Raw genomic sequence first — 14,716 nt, 5'->3', positions numbered from 1 at the left:
GTTGTGGGAGAGATAGTATGGTAACTTCAGGAGACATCAACTAGCAGGTGAGCCTATTGCTTCTGCCCACCTCCAATTGTACAATCAAGGATCACTAATACAGACCTATATTATGATTGCTTTTTAACAGATAAAGGTGGATGCACACTGCTAGGATATACAATATAAAGCATTGCTCCTGTATCTATATGGCAGTTTTCACATTGGTAAGTGTAGTATGTGATGTGTTCTTCCCTTGACAAGTAAGACTCAGTAATCCTGTCATTAGCAGTCATGTGCAGCTGCTAATGGATCAGTTATGTCTTTGGTAATCATATGGTAGTCATATTGTAAAATGATGCTGCTGATGATGTAATAAATAAGGAAAATACTATGACTACTACTACATTCTTGGTGATCAAAGTTAAATTATGTTGTTACTGTAGATAATGATACTACTACTGTGGAGGTATTGTTGGACCTTCTTCAGTCTACAAATTACAGCATGATTTCCACTTCCTTCATAGACTGAAGGTACAGAACAAAGTGTATTGGAACGCATATGCATTGCATCCTCCTTCCACTTCGGTTGTGGCGTTCGTGGCAGAGATTACATCCAATCCTCGATGGTAGAAATCTGACGTTACTTACGCTTCCTCCTTGAGCTGTAGGTGCGGATCGATGTATTGTGGGTTGTGTCTTAGAATGCAAATGTGTTCCACCATGCCTCCTATTCATTCATAGCACTTGTATCTGTGGTTATGTCAAATTTATAAAATGAAATAGAGACCAAAAAGTCAATCAATTACATATAATCTTGGGATATCAATATATCTAATAGACAAAGGCTAACTTTAGGAATACATATAGTGTCATCAACATAAATGAGCAATGCCCTTAACATAAAGTAAAACCCATATATATGAATCAATACCAACCAGTAATAAAACCAGAACCAGAACCAATCAATGATTATTTTAATATATACCGTCAGTCAGGATGAGATGTAAGTCTATCTAAAGCTGAATATACAAAAAAAGTCAAATAAACCTAGATGAGCCATCCCCAAAAGGAACTCTAAGAATCAATTCTGTACACCTCAAAATGTATACCTTATAAGAAAGGGGTGCTTACAAACAGATACGTCGAGGCAGATATCGATCTTTTGAATTTTTGGCTACTATTTTTGGAGACTTTTAATGGGAACCTCCTTACGATTTGCACCTCATACTTATTTACTGGGTGTGCACCTCCTAACTTAATATGCTTTATACAAATGACAGCATGGCTCTGGTCTTTTACAAAAATTCCTTACCTTAACCTTTATCCATTCAACCTTATCTATTAATTAGTATATTGCATAGGTAGATAAAAACTGAAGTGAAAAACATTGCTTGATGAAGGGCTGTGGTGCGGTTGGGGGTCCAAAAGATCTTGCGGAAGATAATCCTCCTACTCCACTTCACAATTTGAGGTTTGGTTTCCCATTGGTTCCTACTGTTATATTTATTTATCTCTTATTTGTCTAGCAGTGACATAAAACAAAATTTGCCTCTTGAGTACCATTTTTATTGTTCATTACCCCACTCATCTGGTTGCATGTATGAAGTCTATAGGGAACTCCAAAATGTCAACCCCCCTTGGGTTCTACATGAGGATTTTGGCAATGTTAGTCCGAGAAAATCAGCAGGTAGGCTTTAGACAGTGTTAGGTGGCAAACGGCACAAATGGCAGAAATTTTTAATGTAAGTCTAATTGTTTCACCCTATCCTATCAGGCTTTGAGTGGATGCCCCATTTATTAAAAAAACGCTGCTTAATAGAGTAAAGCTTTCTCCTTTGAGCCAGCATTTGCTTCTAAAGGGGCCTAACACATAGGATGGAATTAGAGATCACCCTTATTGACCAATAATGTATAATTTATGAAGAAATATATTTAACTTTACAGGTGGTAAGATTTACTTTTTAATTTCCACAGATCTAGTCTATGAGCATGAATTAGGGCACTCATTTGTGTTAACCTGTTTGGAAATTTGGGATCTGGCCTGGATTTTCAGGCTCTCCAGCCTATATGTTTTCTGCCACTTTCACCCCCCTGTGCAATAACTGCTGATTATATATGTGAATTGGACTGTTGTCTGGATTACATATTTGTTAGTCCCATAGATATTGACAACTGTTCATACTGATTGCCTGGTTCACTCGGCCTTTCTACAGTACCTCTCTGCCTTTGCCCCTCTCAAGTAAAAATGCCTGTTCCAGCCTTGTCAAGCACTCTTTATCATTTTGGCAAATATTCTTCTTCTCTGCCACTCATCCCAATCTCTCTTTACAGTGACTGTTTTTCTCAGTCTCCATTAATAACACATCTCTCCATATACATGTTTCTCCTCCATCCTGACTATATCCACTCTACCTCTTGTCAGGGTTTAGGTTTATCCTGAAATCTTGTCTTGTCCCATAATTTCTTCTTTATCAGAAAAGGCAACCACATTCTGTAGCTACAGGTTGTCTTCAGCATCACAACTCTCTTCAAGTTACCTGCAAAGGAGATCAGATAAACATTAATACAGAGACTCACAATTAGTGATGAGCCAGGCATAGCTTTGTGGCAAAGTTCCTCACTTCGCCATTGTCAAATTTTTTTGTGAAACTGCGACAAAGATCCACCACAAAAAATTTCATGGCAACAAAATTACCACCAAGACAAAACGGTTGCAGAGAAAGTCACCATAAGAAAAAATGCCCATTGACAAAAAAATTGACTTTGAATTCTTCAGCAAAGCTAAAAGGGACAACTTCGCTCATCACTGCTCACAATCAAGCTCTCAAATAGTAACACTGCAGTGTTCAACCCCCTGCTCCTGTTTAGCAGCTTCTCTCCTTTTCTGCTTCTTGAAGGCTATAAGTAGCTTGATTAGCTAAAAGATCTCAACATTGCTTATCTCACATAAACTGTAATCTTACAGCTTTCCTCTTAAAAACAATGTTAATTTATAGTAGTCAAAATTAGCTCTAAATGTTGACGTTATACTATTCTGATTGCCTAGCCGTCCATTTGCTGGAAAAGTCAGTATCATGTGCAATACAGGGCATGCAAAGAATGGTGGTCAGATACATTATTATTTTTACTAATCAATCATGTGGAATTAGTTGCATTTGGATTTTCAGATCATTAGTTGCACCCCCCATAAGCCCATATACCACACACCATAAGTAACTGGCCAACCACACTTTTTATTTGTCTGCAGTTTCACCAGATTTGAGTGCTACAAGTTGAAAAGCTTGAAAAGCTTAAAAAAAGTCCAGCCATTGTGTGTGACTACCTACACATTTGTTTTGTTCTGGCATAAACCCACAGCTGGATATGGATTGTAGAATGCATCAATCACATATCTGTTATAGGTGTAGAAAGTAATATATTAAATCCATTCATACTTCTTGCATTTTCTTCTGGACCATATAAACAATAAAAATATTTGATATATAAGATGATGCATTGCATTATGCATTAGATGTTTGCTAAAAAACAGCTTTAAAAAAGATTTAAGATTATTGTTTCAAACTCAGATTTTGCTGTTAAAAAGAAAGTTTGTGCAGTGGAAGCTACAAAATGTACTGGAGAAGCTTGATAATGCAGAGAAAATGTTACAGGATGTAAAATGTGCGTTAAGCCAGAGTATGTTTGAGCAATATGACCTCACAATCACAGTATGGCAGTCAGAATAATCAAACAGCAGCAACACTTTCTTACAAATAAATCAGATAATGGAAAGAAAGAATGTCAGAAAACATCAGATCTCTGGGATCCTAGTGAGGTGTCATAGGGACAGTTAAAAACAACTGTTTTCAGACTCAAAATGATCAATAAACCATGAAAACTAAAGGCATCATAACAGTGTTTAAATTATGTTCAAATTTTTCTAGTATTGATTTTGGAACAGCTATGCTTTGTTGTCCAATTACAAAAGCTCCAGTGTTATGAGTTAGGAGAAGCTGTGCAAACAATAATAACTATACTAAAAATTCTCTAATAACAAGGATGAATCAGTAGTACATATGAGCCATATAATGCAACCAGTAATTTAGAAAAGGCTTGGCACTTTATCAAAAGACGAAAGAGAGTTGTGTGGGAGACTGTGACACTTGTTGTTTTTCCAATATAATCAATAGAAGCAAGACAATAAGGGAGACAAAGATGTAGTATGTAGATCCATCCAACCCTAAGAGAGATGATGATATTGTTTGTAGCTGGGGCTGCAACAATTCTTTATAATTTCACAAACGCATCTTTGTTCTATTTGGCATTAAATTCATTCCGCTATGCAAAAATATTTCAACCATCCTAAACACTTGCCTTTGTGTTGTTCTCAATTGTTCTCAGCTATCACAGTTTGCTATTCACTTAGCAATTCTATTAAAGTTGTTGGCATAATGCATTACATAAATGAAATTCTCCATATTGTATTTAATTCTATTTTTCACAGCAAGCTACCTTCAAGGCAAGTAAATGTAACAGCCGAAACATCTTTGACAAATTTACACTGTTGGTATTTGGTCAGATTCTATTTATAAAACAGATAAACATTATTGTACTCAAAATTAATAGATACTAAGATCACATCATACTAAAATAGAACACTAAAATATATTTCTTCTCTTTCATTCTACTGTTTCTTTTATTTGAAGTGTTTCGTACCACTGTGCCTCATTTTTAAAGAGATACAATATCATATTTTCATTTTGTTTTGACTCTGCTTGTAGTTTTAGGGGTGTATTTACTAAACTCAGAATGCAAAAATCACAAAAAATTCATACTTTTTTTTTTATAAAATCTGAATTTTAAAAAAATCACAATTTTTTTCTAATTTATTAAACCCTGAGGATGGAAAAGTCCAAATCCGAAAATCCGGCATCTCAGACCTGTCGAGGTTGCATATAAGTCAATGGGAGAAGTCCCAATGATTTTTTGATGTGTGCTGGGTTTTTGGCAATACCCCGAAGTTTTCGGACAAAATTCGGAGTTTTCGGGTGAAAAATCCGAAAAATCTTAAAGGAGAAGTAAAGTCAAAAATCAAATAAAGCTCTAACTGTGCCTCATTTTTAAAGAGATACAATATCATATTTTCATTTTGTTTTGACTCTGCTTGTAGTTTTAGGGGGGTATTTACTAAACTCAGAATGCAAAAATCACAAAAAATTCATACTTTTTTTTTTATAAAATCTGAATTTTAAAAAAATCACAATTTTTTTCTAATTTATTAAACCCTGAGGATGGAAAAGTCCAAATCCGAAAATCCGGCATCTCAGACCTGTCGAGGTTGCATATAAGTCAATGGGAGAAGTCCCAATGATTTTTTGATGTGTGCTGGGTTTTTGGCAATACCCCGAAGTTTTCGGACAAAATTCTGAGTTTTCGGGTGAAAAATCCGAAAAATCTTAAAGGAGAAGTAAAGTCAAAAATCAAATAAAGCTCTAACTGCTGACCATGAAATAAAAGTATCCTTACCAGTAAGCATTCCCTCATTCGTTTTTCTACTAAGGTTTGTGCTGTCATCGTTTTTTAAAAAAGCTCAAAGCTGTATATGGAAGCATTCCCTGGCTGCAGTCCAAAAACGAGTCCTATTAGGGCACACGCATGCGCAATCATTCACAGCAGTGCCCTGCACATGCACATGAGTATATTGTGGCTTTCCTTTGAAGAGCTGACGTTGCAGGCACGTGATTTAGCCTTTCCTCATTCCTGACCTCTGCCCCCGCCTGCTTTCACTCAACCGCCAATCGCGATGCTTCTTCCCTGTTGAAGCTTACATGCTCCTGCGCTCACTCCGGTTTTAATTTACAGCTTGGCAGTGAGCACAGGAGCTGAGCAACAGAGGTCGGCTAAATATTCCCAGCGTTTTTGGTCTGTCTGACAGAGGTCTGTCTAAATACATGTTTAATAAAAGGAAAACAGCGCAAATTAAAAAGAAGCCTTTATTTTAACTTTGTTTTAATGCCTCCTTGTTTAGAGGCTGTCAGTCTGAATTGAGGCGCATGCGCAGTACAGTAGAGGTGGAAGTGAGGTACCGAATGGAAAATGGCAGCGCCAAAGTTTGAATGGTGGAGAAACTAACGAACAAGGGTACACAAAGCCACTACTAAATAGACACTTTTTAATATGGCGTTTCAGGAGGGGGGCTGCTGGTAAACAGAAAGAAATAGGTATCGTTTTTTAACTTTACTTCTCCTTTAAAAATCAGATGAAAAAAAAAAAACGTGAAAATCGGATTTTTCATGATTTTTTCATGCAAACAAAAATTTCGGGGAAAGTGTATTAATAAATAAGCCCAGAAAACCTGTGCGGATTTGGTCTTAGTTTTTTTCAGAAAATATTGAGATAAATTCGGACTTGGATAAATAACCCCCTACTTGCTAACACTTTCTGGGACTCTACATCCAGTTATTTCATAATAGGCACAGTTACAACTCCCAGTTGAGTCAGGAACACTTTCATAGTAGAGTTAACTAGAAAGAAAGCAAACTTGATGGCACTGGGGGGCATTGAGATATCATGGACCTAGTGGAAAATGGATTGATAAGTTTTAGTATGATTTAGCTATGGGACCCAGTAACTTCTTCTGCCACTTTACATCTAAGCTATTAAAATATCAGTATGAAAACATATAGGATATTTCCTCTTACACAAATATAAATTTTTTTTCTTTGCCCCCTAAAATGGCACAGAGCAAACACTTCACTATTAGAATGAGTATACTGAATTCACGTGTTTTGAAGTGATTGGTCTTCAAAAATACTATAGTATAGGTGGTCATAGATGAATATAATGAGTTAACAATGATTCTCATTCAAAGTGCTTGTTTATCTTTTAAGGGGAACTATCACGAAAATACAATTTTAATATTAGCTTCCTCATACTGAAGTAAGAAACTTTTATAAATATAATAAATTAAAAATTCTGCATTGTTTCTGAAATAATCAAGTTTATATTCACTATTCCTCTCTCAGCATCTGTTTCTCTTCATTCTGTTTTCATGCAGCAGTTGGGTGTCAGATGAATGATCCAATATATCTTATAGGGGGGCTTCCTTTCCTAGCTGATGTATTAGAGCTCACTCAAATAACTGATTCCAGCACAAGCAAAATCTAACAAAATAACTGCCTTTTGCACAAATTCTGCATGTAGAGAGACATGATGTCTGGTCATTTAGAGTGAGCTCCATCTTCTAGGGAAAAGGAGCCCTCCTATAAGATATATTGGATCATTCATCTGACACTCAACTCCTGAATGAAGATAGAAAGAGGAGAAACAGATGCTGAGATAGGAATAGTGAAGATAAACTTGATTATTTCAGAAATGGTACAGAATTGATTGTATTTTCTTTTAATTGATTGTGTTTCTTATTTCGGTATGCTGAAGCTTATATTAAATTTCCATTTTCGCAATAGTTCCCCTTTAAATGAACTTTTAGTATAATGTAGAGAGTGATAATCTGAGACAATTTAAAATGGATTTTCTTTTTTTAATTTGTGGTTTGAGTTATTTAGCTTTTTATTTGACATCTCTCAAATTTACAATTTCAGCAATCTGATTGCTATGGTTAAAATGACTCTAGCAACCATGCATTGATTTGAAGAAAATGCTGGAATATGAATAGGAGAGGCCTGAATAGAACGATAATTAATTAAAAGCAGCAAGAACAATACATGTGTAGCCTTACAGAGCATTTGTTTTTTTTAGACCCCCATTTAAAAGCTGGAAAGAGTCAGCAGAAATGATTCAAAAAAGATAAAAAAGAAAACAAAAGGCCAATTCAAATTATAGAATTATTCATTCTATAACAAACTAAAAGTCAACTTAATTGTGAACTACCCCTTTAACTTTGAAGTGAATCTGACTTGCTTGTGAACATTTTGCACCACCATACAGATGTCAATAAGCGACCTACTTTATATTTTAGAAAGTTTTCTTTTTGTGGTTTTTCTAATAGTAAAAACCCACCATTTGTTTTACCAACTACGTCACTGAGCTGACAGGCCTTTCCCCACAATATATACCGTAGGTAACTCGCAACAAGATTTATTTTCCATAGTTACCGTAATGTGTCCCCAAGTCATTTGTCTATCATTTATTTTTCAGTGCCACTGCTGAGGTTAATAAAAGGTTGAACTAGATTTGCATTATTGACCTTTTAACATTGACTGTAGATTAGCCAAAATACATTCTGCAAAACAGTAGTAAAAATTGCAGTTATAATAATGGTAAATAATGTGTCAAATTATCAGTGGATAATAAAAGCTAACATGGACATTGATGCTTGGTAGAAGGTAACATTTAAACGTTAAAAGTCCTATGCAGTTTTAAATATATTGGAAGAAGACGGCATACTGGTACAATTCATTGGGGAATTTAATCTAATATCATTCAGCAATAATCAGGTAGGTATGATTCTAAATGCTGCTTCATTAAGGTTCCAAGAAAAGTTGGGGTAATTAATATTCACTTGATTTGCATATGCAAATTACAATCATGTTTCTTATATTACTCAATCTTCTTACAAAACTATAAATTGCAAATGTAAATGGGATATTTTACAGGTAATTAAGGATAACTTATGACTGAAACAACCTAATTAGGTCTAATGTGCACAAGGAAATTAGCTAAATGAAAACCTCTAATCTGATATATTTGGCCTGCAATAAAAAGTCATGAAAACAAAAGAGGGTAGCAATTCAAATTTCTTTGATAGCGTGTCCCTTAATGCCTGTCTACAGTATGAAAATAACTACAGTAAATGACAAATAAGTTCCAATTTATATGGTAATAGCAGCAGTAATTGGGAATAAATATAAGAATTTCTCTTTATAACTGTGAACTTGTTAAAAAGTGAAACATATAAATGTTTGTTACTGTGTATTTTAATCTTGATTACAGTTCTGTGATGAGCTGATAAATGTCAGTCAAGGGAATAAGCCCCTTCAGTAAGGGAATAACTCCCTATTGAAAAAAATATCTATCTATCTATCTATCTATCTATCTATCTATCTATCTATCTATCTCTCTCTCTCTCTCTCTCTCTCTCTCTCTCTCTCTCTCTCTCTCTCTCTCTCTCTCTCTCTCTCTCTCTCTCTCTCTCTCTCTCTCTCTATCTATCTCTCTATCTCTCTCTCTCTCTCTCTCTCTATCTCTCTATCTCTCTCTCTCTCTCTCTCTCTATCTATCTATCTATAGTGATCACATAGGTTGTTAATACTGCATATATAGTTTTCCAAAGTATATATCGTTTTTTAAAGTTTCCATCACCTGTATAATAAACCCCTGAGAGTCATTGGGGCAGTGTAGTGTCCTGATATCTGCACGACCATCTGGTGTATCTGTTTATGGGCACTAGAGAATTCCGCTTCCATAGGCGCTGTTCTGGAAATCCATTGGAGGGCACAGACTGTATTTTCAAAAATCAGCTTTATTAGTGCACACTCAGTGGTATGAACATAATGCAGTGGGTTTCATTATGTTTATACCACTGAGTGTGCAATAATAAAGCTGACTTTTTGAAGATACAGTCTGTGCCCTCTAATGGATGTGCCCTATAAGCGGGATTCTCTAGTGCTAAAGAGTTGTGCTGGTGTGGAGTTGCCGGCGTCTCGCGATGGCAGCGCCTGGAAGAACAACCGGGTGAGCTCTGATGCGGTCACATTTTTTCATAGTTTAATGGCCACTCAAGGTTTCAGTGGTTGTTAGTGTGTAGTAGGGATGAGTCAATTTATTTAGATGATACAGATTTATGCCAAAATTCACATTTTTACCAGCCTGCTCTAGAATTTTGCCATGCATTTATTTTGCTGGGAAAAAAAGTTTTTCACATGGAGAAAAAGATGTGAAAAAACATTCATTGACCATTGAGAAATTTCACAATTTTGTGATTTTATTTTGCTGTTTTGGAAATGTTTTGGCACTGTGAAACAGGGCAGTTTTACTTTCTCATCACTAGTGCATAGTTCTACTTTTTAATTACATTTTAATTTAATTATTATAAGCAAGAGTTGCCTTTTGGGCTGCTTAGATAACATATCAATTAACAATCATACACCGCTTCATTGTTTTGGCTGATATTATTACTAAAATGTCTTTGTAACGTACTCGTCTCTTAGAACCTTGAAAACAGCAGGTACACTCAGATGCACAGGAAAACCCCTGTGGATTCCGGTGTTCACCAACGCACTTTTGGGGCCCCGGGCTTTCTGCTGCGGAACCAACAAGGAATTAGTGAGTAAAATAATAACAAGTCCATAAAGAGGCACCGGCAAGCATTAGACAAACTTGACAAAGGGCTGGGAATAGGCCTGAAACATTTTGTTTGTTACAGATCAAGAAGCCATGTCTTCAATAAAGGCCTTTTAAACTTTGGAACCATTGCATGGTGCTGTCATAAATTGGAGTTTTATCAAGTTGGGTGGGAAGTGGACCACTGGACACTTGCACTGCCTTACAGAAAAGAAGTGAAAAGTGGTGAGTGCTGGCTAACAAACTATCACCGGCAACGATTAGGCAAAGAGTAGTCAAAAACGGGCAAAATGGTCAAGGCAGGTGGCAGAAATTGGAGTAAAAAAACAGGCAGAAGTCAAAAACCAGGATTTTGCAAACAGTAAAAACGCTTTGGCAGGATCTGTAAACAGTAGCCAGCTTGGGCACTGTTAAAATGGAGTCAGGACCTTTTAAAGAAGAATTGGCTCCAAAATTTCACTTGTGCCTGTCCGGTGACGTCAGAGGAAGCACCTGCGCGTCATCAGACGAGGAGAGACGTAAGGAGGTAAGATTCTGATTAAATCTCCTGCCGCGTTTTACAGTCTTCTATTTCTTCTGTGTCTATGTCTTTATTTTTCTGGCTCTGAAGCCTCTTCTAGTTGGATAAAATAAAGCTGTGTGGTACTTTTACATAATATATACAGTAAGTACATCCACCTGTATAAGTATTTAAAGTTATAACACATTTCTCTAAACCCCAGTAGCACCCCTTTCCCATTGTTACAGAAATGCTTCCCGTGATTGATAGTCTTGATATTACTGAAGGATTCAAGGATGTTCATTAACCCCCCTACCAGCAGAGCCGAGAACTGAAAAACTATCCATTGGAGAGGAAAGTAAAATGTCTCACCAGAAACTACTGAGACTGATCAATGCGCATTAAATCTGAACTGTACAGTCATAATCTAATTCATCTGGCTGATCATTAGATAATTTTTGGTCATTACAGTAAGAGATAAAATGCAATGATTTTTAATATTCATGGTTCAGCTTGAAAGCCTTTGCTAATGACACTTATTTTATATACTGCTGAAGCAAATCAATACAGAGGTCACCACATAACAATACTCTGTTTGTTTATGACATTATTTACACTACACTGAGTTATGTTATGTTCATTGATCAGCCATTTTATATTATAGTTTTCCATCACACGCATAGTTAACTGGAAAAAGTGTGTTAAAAATACTGAAGCGGTAGAGGCTTCAAAGAGCCTGTAATAGCTTCCTAGGACTGACAAATCTGACCATTTTAAGGCAAAGACATGAAAAATATATATTGCATGGGTCTGTTAATTACAAAGTGTGTCTGATCTGTATTTCATAAACATCATCATACATAGTGGTAACATATGGATATTTACTGAAATAATGGTCACTGGTTATTGACTATAGATCCTAGAGCTCAAGTTACAAATCTGCTAGACTTCAGGGCACATCGGAATATTTCTTTCATTTCTTTCACTGTTTTTAAGTAAACATATATCCCTTTGCTACTACAAAATATCCACCTGATAAAACTTCAAAATGTAATTCTTGGGTGTGCACTTGAGTCTTGAATACATTCATCAAACAAATGTCTAAATACAGAGTCATTCTTATCATTTATCATTTCTGATGAAGAAAAGGCAATGGCTGATTACACAGGGAAGCCATTGTATGACGCAGATATGTGTAAGCGATGAGCAAGAGAGAAAACAATGGTGGTGGTGCATTTGCTCACTACGAGCACAAAAGTGAAGGAGGTATGGAAGCATTTTTGGTATACTGTATCTAGCAGCACTTCTGCATTGACTTTTTTTTCACAAAATATAAGGCATTCTCCTTAAATGATTACTAATCAGTCATACCGTATGTCTATGTTTTACCTTTTATGCCAATATATTGTATAATGACTGTTAATATCTTTCCTCATCATTGTATACACAGTTTAAGTTACCAGTTTTGGTGTAAGATGTAAAGTAGAGCTGTAGGCACATTCTCATTTTTTTACCACTTGAAAATGTAATGAGTGCCCTTGGGTGTACTAATGAGTATTGCTTTATCAGTGATCATTTCAGCAGCTGCTTTTCAAAGTCCTTCCTACAGCACCTGGAATGTGCTAAGTGGAATGGCTTTGTCCCAGGGATAGATAAACCAGACTTTGCAATAATGTTCATAGGCAATACAATGCTGTATCGAACCTGGGGAACTGATACCGAATTATGAAAAACAAATAAGTAAATGATGTAGTGTATGGAGTACAGGCAGCTTCAGCAACTGTGCAGCCTGGTGCAGGGCCACCTAAAACATGATATAGAGTTACTCCATCTGTGAGTCCTGCATATACTGTGGAAACTATAGCTGGCCTGGGGTTTATCCATTTAACAATCTATAAACCTCTTCTCAACTCCTCTGAAAAGAAGTAAAATTAAAGTACGATTTCAGATACAGGGATGGGAATCTTATCCCTGAACCACTGGTCAAAGACATTGGTGTGTTGTTACTTTAGGAAAGTCAAGTTTTTCTCCCTAAACCAAGTTTCTACCTATACATCACCGTGTTTGTTTGTAGAGCAGGCACTCAAAGAGCAATCCTCCAGGCAGATTTGTTAAAAAAAACTGTTTATTGATGTAAGGATTACAGCCTTGCGTGTTTTGTGTTCTTATAAGACCTTATAAGAGCCACTGTAAATGATGTATCTGGCACTCTGAAATGCATGTTGTACTGTGTGTTCCTTGTGTGACGAACATACAAACCAAGGTTCCTTGCCTTTATAGTAAAACATAGGTATAGGATCCATAAGCTGAAAACTCATTATTTAGAAAGCTCTGAATTACAGGAAGGCCATCTGTAGGGAGTGTGTGATGTAATTGCATTATTTACTGTTGTAAATTGTATTGTAAAAAGGTACAGTAACTTGAATTGCCAGGGGGTTGCATGCTATTGTTTATGCATAATCAAATGTTAGGGGCTGTAAAACATCAAAAGTCACTTCTTCTGGAGGAGTGCTTTTCCCAGGCCAAAGGTAGATACAGCAACGTAACTAGAGGGGGGGGGCAGGCTGTATCTACCTGTACGCGCAGCAGGGCCCCCGCCCGGAACTAGTGGCGTGCATGCTGCCCTGGCCCAATCACACCTCCTGCTCCCCCGGTAGTTACGCCACTGGGTAGATAAGAAAGCCCTGATGTCTGGCCTTAGTAGGCTGTAGGATTTTAGAGTAGCAGCGTCTAACATCTCTAAGTAAAAGCTACTATTTATTTACTTGAACCTATATTGATTGTCTATGTTGCAACTTGTTCATTGAACAAAGTAATACATATAGTGCATTTTTTATAGAAATTACAATGAGCCTGGAGATCATCATCATACCCTAGGGTTACCCCTAATATCTGTTGCCCCGTATCTGGGGGCAACAGATAGGATTGACAACCTTGTATTGCTATAAATACATATTTATTTAGAGTGCTAACCAAATGAATATAGACTATAAATAGCAGAGATCCTTTTATCCAGAGATCAAATTAGCAGAACTACAAATAAATGTGTTTGCTTACTTACTTGGGAGTCCTGGTCACGTATAGGAAGGAATTCTTAGCAGCATTTTCAGCTCATAAACAAGGACTCTTTCTATCATGGTCTGATGCACATTTAAGACGTAGGTTTAAGTGCATCTAAGCCCACAAGCTATTTTATTACAATTTGTGCTTCCTGGCTGTACCCATTGAATTCCATTTTTATCTAATGCAGCATACTCTATTTTTATGCCCCTGACGCATGTTTACAGTATAATATGATAGAGCAAATAAAATATGCACTTTAACATGCTGTGGAAATCCACTCATATGACAGAAGTGGGAATATCTTTTCCACTGATGAGACAGCAAAACCCATGGCAAATTTAAGTAGGTATTCACCGGTGTTTTATTCAAAGTAAGGCTTTTTTCCCCCTGACAATAGCAGATTGGTCCACTGGCAGTCTGAAAAACAAAAGAATCTGCTTTATATCTGCTTTGCGAAATGGCAAAAAATTCACAAAACACATTGAAGTCAAAATTATTTTTTCTATATGAGCGACAATTTTTATATGACTTTTTTGTTGAAATTCATTAAAGTCAATGGGCGTCGAAATTATTTTTTTACAATTTTTACAAGTGACTTTTTCGTTGCAGTGAATTTTTTCGCCGGCGATTTTTTGCAGCAGTTTCGCTAAACAATTCGCAGGTGGAAATGTGGAAATTTGCCTCGAATCCATGCCTGGCGAATAAATTCCCTTATCACTAGGCACTATATGTGTGGCATTTGTATGCATTTGTATGGCTCTCCTCTTGCACAGGTTTCCTTCTACAACCCAAATACATGCAGGTTAAATGGCTTATGTTCTGTTCGAACTCACTCTAATGTATATGCATATGTCTGTTATAGGGGCATTAAACTGTAATCCCAACTGGCAC

At 36.4% G+C, this 14,716-nt stretch overlaps 1 long non-coding RNA gene across 1 annotated transcript; it reads right to left on the bottom strand.

The window, feature by feature from the left end:
* Positions 1 to 327: 327 nt before the first annotated feature.
* LOC121401440 lies at positions 328 to 13,963 on the bottom strand. Its single transcript, XR_005966248.1, has 3 exons — positions 13,824 to 13,963; positions 2,395 to 2,519; positions 328 to 732 (listed from the first exon to the last, which is right to left on the bottom strand). It is a non-coding gene; the product is annotated as an uncharacterized LOC121401440 (long non-coding RNA).
* Positions 13,964 to 14,716: the final 753 nt, after the last annotated feature.

This window comes from Xenopus laevis, chromosome 1L (genome assembly GCF_017654675.1).
Source record: "Xenopus laevis strain J_2021 chromosome 1L, Xenopus_laevis_v10.1, whole genome shotgun sequence".
In the NCBI taxonomy this organism is placed as follows: domain Eukaryota; kingdom Metazoa; phylum Chordata; class Amphibia; order Anura; family Pipidae; genus Xenopus; species Xenopus laevis.
The sequence above is the reverse complement of the archived record's forward strand: the minus strand, read 5'-3'. Positions and strand labels throughout refer to the sequence as shown.